Consider the following 10,204-nt stretch of genomic DNA (forward strand, 5'->3'; position numbering starts at 1 on the left):
GTGTTATGCTACAGCTCTATAGACCCCTGGTTAGACCACACTTGGAATATTGTGTTCAGTTCTGATCACCCCCATTATAGGAAGGATGTGGAAGCTTTAGAATAGGTGCAGAGGAAATTTGACGTTTCAGGCCTTCAGCCCTTCTGAAGGGCTTACGTCCGAAACATCGATTCTCCTGCTCCTTGGATACTGCCTGACCTGCTGCGCTTTTCCAGCAACACATTTTTCAGCTATGATCTCCAGCATCTGCAGCCCTCACTTTCTCCCCGCAGAGGAAATTTACCAAGATGCTGCCCGGACTGGAGGGCAAGTCTTATGAAGAAAGCTTGAGGGAGAGAGGGCTTTTTTCATTGGAGGAAAGAAAGATGACAGGTGATTTGATAGAGGTGTGCAAGATGATGAGAGATATAGATAGAGTGAATAGCCAGAGATTGTTTCCCAGGGCGGAAATATCTATCACAAGGGGTCACAATTTTAAGGTAATTGGAGGAAGGTTTAGGGGAGATATCAGAGGTAAGTTCTTTAGACAGAGAGTGGTGGGTGTGTGGAATGCACTGCCAACAGTGGAAGTAGAGTCAAACACGTGAGGAAAACAAGAGAATCTTGGATAGGCATAAGGAAGAAAGTGAACGGAAGCATGTAGGTTAGTCTGATCTGAAAGTAGGATAAACGGGTGGCACAACATCGAGGGTCGAAGGGCCTGTACTGTGCTGTACTGTTCTTTGTTCTGTGTTCTTTTACATTGGCTAAGTGAATGAAAGGAAAGGAGTTGAAACTATATGGGAACACAGTGGATAAATTTGATTCAAGCTATTTGTTTCTATACAGCCATGAACATGTTAGCTTGAATGGTCTGGTTCCATGTACAGGTAGTCCCTGACTTATGAACACTCATACTTATGGATGAGATCACATTTTGCTGTCAATTTTAAGGATCCAAATACGAACGTTTGGTCACACTTATGGACAGATATTTTATACTGTACTGTATTGCGTTCTGATTTATATACAAATCAATTTACAAACATACTCAGGAACAGAACCTGCTCATAGCCCAGGCAGAGCAGTGGATGTGATCTATAGGAACTTTGATGTGGAGGTGCTGGTGTTGGACTCGGGTGGGCAAAGTTAAAAATAACCCGGTGTTTATGAATTTTAGTAAGGTGTTCAACAAGGATCCTCATGATAGACTGGTTATCAAGGTTAGATCAAGTGAAATACAGAGAGAACTAGCCATTTGGATATAGAACTGGCTCGAAGGTAGAAGATTGAGAGTGGTGGTGGAGGGTTGCTTTTCACACTGGAGGCCTGTGACATGTGATGTGCCATAAGAATCAGTGCTGGGTCCACTGCTTTTTGTCATTTGTATAAATGATTTGGATGTGAAAATGGGAGGTATGGTTAATAAATTTGCAGATTACAACACAATTGGAGATGTGATGAACAACGAAGAAGGTTTCCTCAGAGTATAACAGGATCTTGATCAGATGGGCTAATGGGCCGAGGAGTGGCATTTAATTTTGATAAATGTGAGGTGCTGCATTTTGGAAAGGCAAATCAGGGCAGGACTTATACACTTAATGGGTAAGGTCCTGGGGAGTGTTGCTAAATAAAGAGACCTTGGAGTGCAGGTTCATAGTTTCTCGAAAGTAGAGTTGCAGGTAGACCGGATAGTGAAGAAGGCATTTGGTATGCTTGCCTTTATTGATCAGTGAATTGAGTGTAGGAGTTGGGAGGTCATGTTGCAGCTGTACAGGACACTGGTTAGGCCATTGTTGGAATACTGCATACAATTCTATTCTCTCTGTTACAGGAAGGATATTGTGAAATTTGAAAGAGTTCAGAAAATATTTACAAGTCTGTTGCCAGGGTTGAAAGGTTTGAGCAGTGGGGAGATGCTGAATAGGCTGAGGCTGTTTTCCCTGGAGCATCGGACAATGAGGGGTGAACTTATAGAGATTTATAAAATCATGAGGGGAATAGGTAGCGTCAATTGCAAAGGTCTTTTTCCCAGGGTAATGAAGTCTAAAACTACAGGGCATAGGTGTAAGGTGAGAGGGGAAAAATTTAAAAAGGACCTATGGGGCAACTTTTTCACGCAGAGGGTGATGTATGTATGGAATGAGCTGCCAGAGGAAGTCTTGGAGGCTGGTATAGTTATAACATTTAAGAGGCATATGGATGGGTATATGAATAGGAAGGATCTGGAGGGATATCGGCCAAATGCTGCCAAATGGGACTGGATTTATTTAGATATCTGGTCAGTATGGACGAGTTGGAACCACAGGTTTTAACTCGTGCTGTACATATCCATGACTGCATGACTGTCTGTAACTTTGATGTATTTTGAAGAACTAGGTATGCATACATCTATCTTTCATGAGTATATACTGCAGCAAGAAGATCTGATTGTGGAAATGGGTGAAAATTGTAAAGAGAATTCTCGTAAGGAATTATTTACCATTCAATGATGTAATGAGAGTGACAAAGTGAGGAAAACGAGGAAGAGAAAGAAAGCAATTGAAATAGAATCATAGAGTCATAGAGATGTACAGCATGGAAACAGACCCTTCGGTCCAACTCGTCCATGCCGACCAGATCTCTCAACCCAATCTAGTCTTACCTGCCAACACCCGGCTCATATCCCTCCAAACACTTCCTATTCATATACCCATCCAGATGCCTTTTAAATGTTGTAACTGTACTAGCCTCCACCACTTCCTCTGGCTGCTCAATCCATACACATACCACCCTCTGCGTGAAAATGTTGCCCTTAGGTCTCTTTTATATCTTTCTCCTCTCACCCTAAACCCATGCCCTCTAATTCTGGACTCCCCAACCCCAGGAAGAAACTTTGTCTATTTATCCTACCTGTGCCCCTCATGATTTTATAAATCTCTATAAGGTCACCCCTCAGCCTCCGACACTCCAGGGAAAACAGCTCCAGCCTGTTCAGCCTCTCCCTATAGCCCAAATCCCCCAACCCTGGCAACATCCTTGTAAATCTTTTCTGAACATTTTCAGATTTGACAACATCTTTCTGCAAGGAGACCGAATTGCACACAATATTCCAAAAGTGGCCTAAACAACTTCCTGTACAGCCGCAGCATGACCTCCCAACTCCTGGACTCAATATTCTGACCAATAAAGGAAAGCATACCAAATGCCTTCTTCACTATCCTATCTACCTCCGACTCCACTTTCAAGGAGCTATGAACCTGCATTCCAAGGTCTCTTTGTTCAGCAACACTCCCTAGGACCTTGCCATTAAGTGTATAAGTCCTGCTAAAATTTGCTTTCCCAAAATGTAGCACCTCACATTTATCTAAATTGAACTCAAACTGCCACTTCTCAGCCCATTGTCTCATCTGATCAAGGTCCTGTTGTAATCTGAGGTAACCTCCTTCATTGTCCACCACACCTCCAATTTTGGTGTCATCTGCAAACTTACTAACTAAACCTGTTATGCTCACATCCAAGTCATTTATGTAAATAACAAAACGTAGAAGACCAAGCACCGATCTTTGTGGCACTCCACTGGTCACAGGCCTCCAGTCTGAAAAACAATCCTCCACCACCACCCTCTGTCTTCTACCTGCGAGCCAGTTCTGTACCCAAATGGCGAGTTCTCTCTGTATTCCATGAGATCTAACCTTGCTGACCAGTCTCCCATGAGGAACCTTGTCGAACACCTTATTGAAGTCCATATAGATCACGTCCACTGCTCTGCCCTCATCAGTCCACTTTGTTACTTCCTCACAAAATTCAATCAAGTTTGTGAGACACTATTTCCCATGCATAAAGCCATGTTGACTATCCCTAATCAGTCCTTGCCTTTCCAAATACATGTACATCCTGTCCCTCAGGATTCCCTCCAACAACTTGTCGACCACCAACATTAGGCTCACTGGTCTATAGTTTCCTGGCTTATCCTTACCACCTTTCTTAAACAGTGACACCACATTAGCCAACCTCCTGTCTTCTGGCACCTCACCTGTGACTATTGATGATACAAATATCTCAGCAAGAGGCCCAGCAATCACTTCCTTAGCTTCCCACAGAGTTCTAGGCTATACCAGATCAGGTTTTGGGGATTCATCCACTTTTGCGTGTTTCAAGACAACCAGCACTTCCTCCTTTGTAATATGGACATTTTTCAAGATATCACCATCTATTTCCCTACAGTCTATATTTTCCATGTCCTTTTCCACAGTAAATACTGATGCAAATGACTCGTTTCGTATCTTCCCCATCTCCTGCGGCTCAAAGGCCACTTTGCTGAGCTTTGAGGGGCCCTATTCTCTCCCTAGTTACCCTTTTGTCCTTAATGTATTTGTAAAAACCCTTTGGATTCTCCTTAACTCTATTTGCCAAAGCTATCTCACGTCCATTTTTGCCCTCCTGATTTCCCTCTTAAGTATACTCCTACTGCCTTTCTACTCTTCTAAGGATTCCTTTACTCTATCTTGTCTATACCTGACATATGCTTCCTTCTGTTTCTTAACCAAACCCAGTAATCCAGATATTACTACTCTTGAGGATCTCCTTGAAAAATTCCTGCCCAACTCTCTATATTCTCCCTTCAGAATCTCATCCTTTTACCTTCCTATTTAATTGGTTCCAATTTTGTACAATGACCTCCTGCTGGTCCCTCTCCCCCTTGAGAGCATTCTGCACCCTTTCTGAAGCATCCTTGATCCTGGCACTAGGGAGGCAACACACCATTCTAATTTTTCGCTCCTGGCCATAGAAGCGTTTGTCTGTGCCTCGAACTAGAGAGTCCCTACAATTGATCTCTTGGAACCCAATGTATTCCTCATTGCTTTAGAGCCTGTCTCAATACCAGAAATTTGTCTGTTCGTGCTACATTCCCCTGAGAATCCATTACTCCCTACATTTTCCCAGGCAGCATACTTGTTTGAAATGGAGATAGCCACTGAAGACTCCTGCACTACCTGCCTGCCTCTCTTACCTTGCCTGGAGTCAACACATCTATGTGACTGTACTTGCAACTTTTCTCCCTTCCTATAACTGCCATCCATTATATTCCCTTGCTCTTGTAAATTCCACATTGCCCCTAATTGTGTGTCCAACCGATCCATTCGATCTGATAGGATTCACAACCAACGGCATTTATTACAGATGTAATAAGTCTCCCTGAACTCACACATCCTTCATTTTTGCTTCTTTCAATTTTTAGACCCAGTAAATAGCACTGTCTTATTACTCTACAAAACACTGCACCAGGCTAACTTCATACTATTGGCTTATATTTTTAAGTTTAATTTCTATAAGAATCTGGAGAAATGGGTTCAAATGAAAGGAAGAAAGTGAATAAAATGACTAAATCATTCCTGTATAGGAATGAGATGCACAGCAAGAAGGGCAGACAGAGAAACAATGGTTTACAAAAACAGGAGAAATAAAATGTATGTTAAGGGAATAACACTCGTGTATCTCACTTTTCAATACAATGATTAAGTATTATCAGGGATAATTTCTCTGGAGTCCTCCAAAACTTTCATCATAACATTGACAGAAGATCTATGGTCATCTTGGAAATGTTGTCCTCATCCATGCATTTTGAACTTGAAGGAACTCACACACTCACAAATGGAGATTTATACTTTCCTGTGGAGAATCTGTTGACCTTATTCCAGTGAACACCCATAGAAGTTCCAACTTCTTACTTAAAGTTTGTATTTCTGCACTGATGATACAGAATAATATACACCTCCCTATCTCCGTAAAATCCTCTAATCCCATATCCTCTGAGATAATTGTGTTCTTCAAATTTTGGTACTTTGAACATCTTATAAGCTTTGAATTGCACTTCTTCATTTCTCTAACTGATTGTCTTCTTTTACAATCATCTTCAAAACCTAACTTTTTGACCAAAGTTTTGGCCATATGATCTGAAGTTTTCCTGTATGGCATGATTACATATTTAATTTATGATAATGCTCCTGTAAATAGCTTTGTGACATTCTATTTTAATATATAAATATAAATATTTGTGTTAGGTTGTTGGTTTATTAATGTAAGTCTGGCTTAAAGTAGTTTTCATAGTGCTCCTGTTTGTAATCTTGTTCAGAAGTAAGTGTATGCCTATCTTCCTGATACTGTTCAATGGAAAATAGGTTGCAAGTAATCCAAAAGAGTAAAGCCTCACAGAGTTGTTCAAGCCCATGAAGTTGTACTCCAACTACATTTTGTGTCTTCAAGACAGACAAAATAGGAATTCCTGAAAAATATATAAGCTACATTCTTCCTGTTCCTTTTTGTGTCAACCCACACCTACTTTGTCTTTGGAATGAATAACCTAGTTACTGTTAAATTGATAGACTATTGGCCACCAATGTAAATATTAATTTTCTAATCATTCATCCATTGAACGAGTAAAATCATTTAGACTGCAACAAAAATCCTTCATCTATCAAACCAGAATAAATGTCATACTTCAATTTCTTAGAGTGGTCCAAACTGTTAGAAGTAAATATAAATCAGCATGCTTTCAAATAAGTAAGTCATTGTACTACCATAGTTATCTGTGTGTTCTTCCTCTGTGTATATAAAGGATTGAGAGCACTGGGTTTCACACTTAACAGGAGTGCACAGTGAAAATGGAGCAATTATTACCTTCCTAGGGTTTCCTTTATGCATCTCTCATTCATATCGATGACATGAAACAGCAGCATTCATTGCAAGCTTTAGCAGGGAATCAACAAATCCCATTCTGACCACTCTTCCCCTACTGCCATACACACCATCCAAAAAGATCAAAACCCCTTGCAAAATAATAAAATCTCACCCCTTGATATATACCTCCTTGTTTAGTTGCATTTATTCAAAAAACATAATTATTCATCTTTATTTAAACATCTTTTTAAACAATGTCAACATTTTTGTTAAAGTTATCTGGTTAGAGACTAGGAGATGAAAAAGATATGAATCAAATATAATCAAATCTTAAAGGCTCAAATACATTTCCAGTACCTTGTTGTCTTGATCCTATTACTTGAGAATATCCATGTGAATTGGATTTTGAAATGTTTACAAGAATCATTTTGGTAATAATACTCAGTCTGAATACAATTGGCTGATATCCAATGGCTAACAATGTGCTGTTTAGTATTGTGTAGTTTGATTCATTTCATTTCCATGTATTTCAGGTCCCAGATGGAAAGTTGGAATGACTTGTCCTCTAATGGTTTTTGAAGTAGTTAATGAGGTTCCTTTTGATCACACCATCTGAATGGTCTGTCCCATGTAACTCTGGATTCATCGGAGCCAGAACTTGCCCTCAACTTTGTTTAAATGTGAGCTCCTCATATCTCACCACATCATAAAGGGTATAGTAAGGCATTAATATGCTGATCATATGACATACAGTAATCTGTAGATCCTCTCCCAGGCAAAGGAAGTATCTATTCAACAATACAATGGTCCTCTCAATCACTAACTAGACACTGTATTTGCTTCAGTGTTCCCTGTTGCTGTTCAGGTGACTCTGATGAAGGTGATTTGTTATGGACGAAGGCAATGATTTGTTTTTCATTTGGGGACCTGACTTTATTCTCCAAAGAGGTCAGGGTGGACTTAGAGATGTAAAGTGAAGGTGTTGAGCAGTTGATATGTGGGGGAATCCTCTGTTTGTTGTCACATGTTATCAGTATATTGGGGTTGAATGAGTAAAATCATTCCAGTTCATATGGTCAAGTGGGAGTTTGATTTTGTTCTTAATGCACTATCATGATTATTGACTGGAGCGCAAGAGGCCTGAAACTTTGCCAAAATATACAGTCATGTCTCTCTGTTGGCTGTGTTGGTAGCATTTATGAATTAGGCTTGTCTCTTGTAAAGGCCATCAATGATCAGATGATCGAGATTTCTTATTGATGTTGCAAGTATCCCACTGGTTGTTTTAAATTAGCCTAGAGTTTAGGGCATTCATTGCCTTCTTCAGCACTGAAAGAGCAATACATTCAGTTGAGTGTGGGTGCAAGGCTTCCTGTGTCGAGTGGAAAGTATTTTTGAAATACTTATTCTTTCGTGGTATGTGAGTAAAACTGGCATGGTCAGCATTTGTTGACAATTTTGATAGGATTAAGAGTGTCTGTCTGGTCTGCTTGCATAATTAGGGAGTGTTAGTCCTCTTGTCTTTTAAATTAGTAAATATTAGTAAAAATACTGAGCCTATATGTTCTAGGTAAATTAGAAATTGTACCTGTACGTACTAAAAGAATAAAGGATATTAAACTGATTACTGCAGCTAGGTTGTAAAATTTATTTACTATTTGCTGATGTGAGTTTCATTCATTCATGCAATTTCATGGAAGCACTGTTTTGTCAGTTAGTTTTTTAAGGGATAATGGCCCAGTTAAAAGGTATTTAACAGGTACTTACTAATTGGAGAATCTATTCAGATCCAGGAGATGGTTGGTAAGGGATGATTAATATTATATTGTTTCGTGGAGACTTGATGGGGATGGCATTGTTCTGTATGCTACACTAATTCAGAGGTAAACACTGCTGGTAGCAAGGGCTGATAATGTATAAAATGCAGTAATGGGTTTCAAAGGTTTGTTTTTAAATTTGGATAGCAAAAAATGTACTACAGAACTGCAGCTTTATGAATGAATGAATGAAACCATCTTATAGTAAATAAGGGTTAGTAAAGGGTTATGAATGAATGAATATAGGTGAGTGAGTGAGTTAACAAAGATACTGTATGACACAATATCTCACAACATGCTCATGAGCTGAATAATTTGGCAGTGCACTTCAGAGGACAAATAAATGTCAACTACCTTAATTTGGTCTGGAATCACATGTAGGCCAGACTAGATAAGGATCTCAGATTTCCTTCCAAAAAGGACATTAGTGAACCAGTTTTTTTTCACAATATTTGATTAAACATGGTCACTGTTACTGAAATTAATTTTCAATTCCAGAATTAGTAAGTTAACTTCCACCAGCCATTGTGGTGTGATTTCTCCCTGGTCCTCAGAAAATTAGCTTACACGTCTGGACTAGTCTAATGCTTCGTTGACAAAGCACATCCTTCTGCTCAGAGAGATCCTGATCTGACTCAACCATATATATTCTTTGTGAGGATGGTAATAGCTGATGGACTGAATCCTGCTTGAATGACATCTGGCTCTTCTTTACACCAGTCAAGAATATCGTAAGGGATTTCTGTCAATCACTGTTCCCAGATCCCTCAGGCGCCAATGCTTATTTTTAAGGAGGGCAGTTAGCTTTATTGGCTGTGTGGTTGGATTATAATGAATGAAGGGCTGATGAAAGACTTTTGCCCAAAACATCGATTCTCCTGCTCCTCGGATGCTGCCTGACCTGCTGTACTTTTCCAGCACCACACACTCGACTCAAATCTCCAGCATCTGCAGTCCTCACTTTTGCCTGGCTGGATTGTAATGGAGAGTGACACCAACAATGCGGGTTCAATGCCTTTACCAGCTGAGGTTGCCATGGAGCCGTGCTTTCTCAACCTTATTCCCTCATTTGTGGCATGGTGACCCTCAAGTTAACTCACCACCACTTGTCTCTCTCTAATGAGAAAGTAGCCCGATGGGCTGCTGGGACTATGACCACTTTACCTTTATCTTATAGTCAAGACTTATTTTTATAAGATTCTGCTACGTGTGCTATTAAACAAATGAACAATACCTAAGCACCTGCATTTTTAGCAAACATACAGCTAACCAGAAGTCGTTAACTTGAGCTGACGCCTTAAGCTATAGGCAAGGAGAACAATTCCTACAAATGTACAGGGCTGCAATTAAAAAGCACTCACCTGCATTTTCAGTATTGCTGCTGATACCTTGAGATAAAATCCACCAAAAAACCAATCTTCAGCAACATTATAGGCAAGAATCATTCTGTAACAAAAACAGAAATTGCTGGAAAACGTAGCAGGTCTGGCAGCAGCTGTGAAGAGAATTAACAACTGATCAGACAGAATAAGTAGTAGTGCGATGCTGCGTCAAAAATCTTTCTTCATGGTATCAAGCAAAGAGGAGAGAGACCAAATTGGAAACCGTTTACTTATCATTAATACCGCATGACAAAACAGATTAGGGCAAGTGAGAACTGTACCTGATAAGGTGATAGGATTCCAGCTGGATAGATATAGCTCGTGTGTGACATGAGACCATATGGGGACAGGGGACTTGGATATCTT

General features: G+C 40.0%; 1 long non-coding RNA gene across 1 annotated transcript in view; it reads right to left on the reverse strand.

Annotated features, from left to right (window-relative positions):
• Window positions 1–9,928, reverse strand: part of LOC148148937 (uncharacterized) — a 52,716-nt gene extending 42,788 nt beyond the window's left edge. The window contains exon 1 of the long non-coding RNA XR_015758279.1: window positions 9,818–9,928. This is a non-coding gene — a long non-coding RNA (uncharacterized LOC148148937). The remainder of the gene's footprint in view (window positions 1–9,817) is intronic.
• Between the last annotated feature and the right edge of the window lie 276 nt (window positions 9,929–10,204).

Source organism: Chiloscyllium plagiosum, unplaced genomic scaffold (assembly GCF_037043375.1).
Source record: "Chiloscyllium plagiosum isolate Xiang-an unplaced genomic scaffold, Cpla_swu_hap1 HiC_scaffold_10, whole genome shotgun sequence".
NCBI lineage: Eukaryota > Metazoa > Chordata > Chondrichthyes > Orectolobiformes > Hemiscylliidae > Chiloscyllium > Chiloscyllium plagiosum.